This window comes from Triticum urartu, chromosome 6A, assembly GCF_056163025.1.
Source record: "Triticum urartu cultivar PI428250 chromosome 6A, HENAU_Tu73, whole genome shotgun sequence".
Taxonomy (NCBI): Eukaryota; Viridiplantae; Streptophyta; class Magnoliopsida; order Poales; family Poaceae; genus Triticum; species Triticum urartu.
In genome coordinates, this window is record NC_141878.1 from 600,322,301 (window position 1) to 600,326,674 (window position 4,374).

A 4,374-nucleotide genomic window follows, 5' to 3' on the forward strand; every position below is an offset into this window, starting at 1 on the left:
CTTCTTCCACATGGGTGCGCCTCCCTCAGCGTCATTCGGAATAGCTAGTCCGCCGGGACCCTTTCCGAAGATTACGTGTAAATCATTGACCATAGCAAGTACGTGATCACCGGTACGCATGGCGGGCTTCTTTCAGTGATATGCCTCGCCTTTGAAATGCTTGCCTTTCTTTCGACATTGATGGTTGGTCGGGAGAAATCGACGATGGCCCACGTACACATTCTTCCCGCGTCTGTCCAGGTATATACTTTCAGTGTCATCCAAACAGTGTGTGCATGCGTGGTATCCCTTGTTTGTCTGTCCTAAAAGGTTACTGAGAGCAGGCCAATCGTTTATGGTCACGAACAGCAACACCTTTAGGTTAAATTCTTCTTTATTATGCTCATCCCATGTACGTACACCGTTTCCATTCCACATATGTAAAAGTTCTTCAACTAATGGCCTTAGATACACATCAATGTCGTTGCCGGGTTGCTTAGGGCCTTGGATAAGAACTGGCATCATAATGAACTTCCGCTTCACACTACAAGAAATCTGTTAATACATGACGGATCTAATCCGTCACAGAGAAGTGAAAAACTGTCATGGGTGCCCATTCTTGACGAATTTGAAATCCGTCATGTATATCGCGTCATAATTTGACATTGTGCCTTCCATGACGGCTCTTGGCCGTCATGGATGTGCCCCAGGCCCGCCCAAGCCCAAACCATTGTGACGGAACAATCCGTCATGGACTAAGCCACGTAGGATTTTTGATCAACTAAATCAAATGATGTGGCTGCCTACGTGGATAACATTTTTCATCAGAAAAATCATCATTGATTTAGGCAGAATTTAAATTTTATTGAGCGCAATAGACCATTTCTGTTGGCCAAATTTTGACCCAATATGTTTTTTTAGCATAATGTGTTACATAAATCCAAATGCCAATTTTGGCAAGAAAAAGTATTTACAAAGTATCAAAGATTACACAGTTCATCGAGTATGCATCCACCAGTATTTATCTACAACATAGCAGTTTACAAAATCCTCTATGAAATGTTAGCTTATAGCAAAGATTGACAACACACAACAAGTTTAGAAACCAGGAACCAGTACAATCCAACAGAACATATATTGAGGCTGTTATTAAGGTTCTTGTCGTCGTCCTTCTTGATGGCAACCATCATGTTGTGGCTGATTGTGATGGGCAGCACCAATCTTACCTAGCATATTACAAGAACATTAGATATTTGTAGATATTGACAGATAGTAGAAATAAGAGAATTAAAAAAATATAAAAATGAATTACATATTGTCCAAAATTCTTAAAACTGTTAATGCCTACAAATGAGAATAACATTATATCTATTATAAAACAAGAGTAAACTTGAGGATAGACAGAAACACATTTCTATCATAAAACCATTGATTTAATTATCCACTTCTGTGCATAACGATTCTATATGTCAACCCACTTGACCAACATAGTACTATTATTTATAATAGGAAACAATAATGAAAGGAACCAGTATACATGTATACAAGACAACAATAGGAACAATGCTTGCGCATGCATAGCCAACCTCATCAACTTGCACAAGAACTACAAATTTAGTCCAAATCAGAACACATGAAGAACAGGTGATGGCCGATGTAGTAGTGTATCGAAGCAATGCAAGGTTATTAAGGTACAAGCCGAAGTCTTAAGTTCCTTTTTCTCATTGGTTAATGTTGTACAGATTGCATTTTAGATATGCTCAATCTAGGGGAACCAAAAAGGCATCTCCATGAAACAAAAAGTATTGCTTAACTATAAAATACTACCACATATTGTCCACCAATTTCATGTTTAACATCTGCAGTACAAACAGAAGCATCTTTATTTTTCTTGTGATCTTAATTAGTGTATGCAAGCTTGAACTACTACACGCATATACATAATAGTAAGAAATCACCTTAGTCTATGCACGGTAGAATACTTCATGCACAAAATTAATTAAGTAGGATGGGGGATCTCGGCGGACTTGCATGAACACCATGCAGTAGCAATCACTAAGTTGTTCTCATGGAATTGAATAAGGCCTGATTTTTTATGTGATCAAACATCTCAGCAAACATGTGAAAGGCACACATACAGTAGGAAGGTTTCAGTTGTGCATCAAGAAATCAGGGAAAGAGAGTCAAGTCATAGTGAAATCAAGGACATAAGCGAGAAGATAAAGTGGACTGTTTTTATATAAAATCAAGGTCTAGAAATGTACGTAGATATTCAGTGGTGAAAGTTGTGAAGACCATACTTATTTTTCATATACATTTATAAAATGAAGACCATACTTAGTTGTCAAGCAAATTGTTTCTCACAACGTTTACTGCAAATTTGCATAACACAACACTTGCTTGAAGACATTGCATAGTTCATATAAAGAATTATGAACCGTGTGTTAAGAGACAAAATCTTTTAAATATTTAGTTATGAATAGTCAGTCAAACAATGTAAACTGGTTGTATGAAATTAACCAAATAAGAAGCATTAAAACAATAAGCCGATATATGCTTGTGAGAAAAAGGGCCTTAAAAATGCAGAAGCCTTTCTAGTGTGGACTATATAACTCCTTAAAGGGATAAGCCAATTCTTTACTAGACAGAACATAAATTACATTCAGAAAGAGAAATATATACTTTAATGCTCTAAGTTTATTAGTTCTGTGATAATTGTTGAATTACAAAATAGGAGTACATGAACGTAGAGGGAAAAGGGCAGAAATTTACACAAATGAGCGCAAGATTTAAAGCTTTCACATGCTCAGCTCCATTCCCATGGATAATAGAAAAGGTTTGCAAACAAATGCACTTCTAAAGGACAGGCAGAAAAATTGATAATATTCCAGAAGACATGAAGATAACTAACTGAATATACACTTCTTGCATATATATAAGAGAAAATGAATGTCATGGTAATACACGCTAAACCTCGGGACATGCTAGTATATTGATGTACTATAAACCTCGGGAGATGCTAGGGTGTTAACCTTAACCAACAATTGTAGTGGAGGACTGTAGGTGTATCATCTGTTCAATATTGATTTGAAAGCTGTGAACAAGTTACACAGAACAAACTTATACGAAAATAACGCAAGAAAAGGGGGAAAACTGAGACTTAATTAAGTACACTCATATTCCACTAAATAAGCATAGTATTGCTATAAGAAATTATCAGTTACACAAGTAGACAGTTGGCATAAAACGATGTAACAGATATTATTATTTGCAATACAATATAGCAATTAAACAGTTGATATGCATCCTTGTGAAAGAGGCATGTGAAAACATTCATTTTTGTTGCAGTGCTCAAACAATAGGGTTCAGTATAGCATTTATCCAATCAATTCACGTCACCTAGTGGTGATAGCATGACCAAGTCTCACAGCCCTATGTGTAAATGAATTTAGGCAGCAGCAAACCACATACATCGGAGCAGGCATACATCCATGATTAGGGGTGTGGTCATCGTCAGTACATCATACATCCATGATAAATCTATCAACCTATGATGCTAATTGATAGCCGAGAAACAAACATAGTAAAAATCTTGAATTACTGACTTGCCAACAAGAACAACCACACAAAACAGAAGAGCGGAAGCAGAGCTGGTTACCCATGGTGGCTGGGGATTTGTGGAGCTCGAGGTAGATGCAAGGCCGCCGTTCCTGCCTTGCTTCTCTATGCTAGCTGCTGGGCAGCGGCAGCCAAAGGGATGCACGCATCCATATACCAGAGAGAGGGACGCGAGCGACCTTTCCTCTGCAGGAATCCACGACCACAACGTCAGTCAGCCGGCAAAAGAAACAGGACAGGGGTCGCGTGGCAGCACAAGACCACGACATCAGAGGAATACAGCAGGAGAGGTGGGAGCCACGCTGGTAACAAGTGGCGACTAGGGTTCCCTGCTGCTTCTAGCCGTGCCAGTCGACCGCCGACCACCTCACGGCCGCTCCACTTCGACAAGGCCAATGTCGGGGTCGAGTTCCATGTCAGATCTGCGCGCGCTCAAGATGCCGCTATGACTGCACCTGGTAGGAGGGAGGAGGGAGGGGTGCCATTAGGAGTGGTAGTGGAGGAGGTTGGGGAGATTCCGGGTAAGCCAAAGGGCGCAGGTGGGGAGGTGGAGGAACGAGGGATCACCGGGACAGTGAGGGTGTGGAGGAGGGATAGCTGAGGGGGTCGAGGGTCAGGGATAAGATGAGGGGGCGGCGGCGGTGGGGAGAAAGGGACCGGGGAATGGAGTTTTAGGGTTAGGTTTTATATACATGAATGGTTTGGGCGGGCAGAAGTGGGCTTTGGGCGGGCTCGAGTGGGTTTGCGGGGCTGTACTGGACCGTCAATGAAGAATTT

The 4,374-nt window shown here is 40.6% G+C and overlaps 1 pseudogene; it reads right to left on the reverse strand.

The window, feature by feature from the left end:
• Positions 1-959: 959 nt before the first annotated feature.
• LOC147967095 (uncharacterized) lies at positions 960-4,154 on the reverse strand (annotated as a pseudogene).
• Between the last annotated feature and the right edge of the window lie 220 nt (positions 4,155-4,374).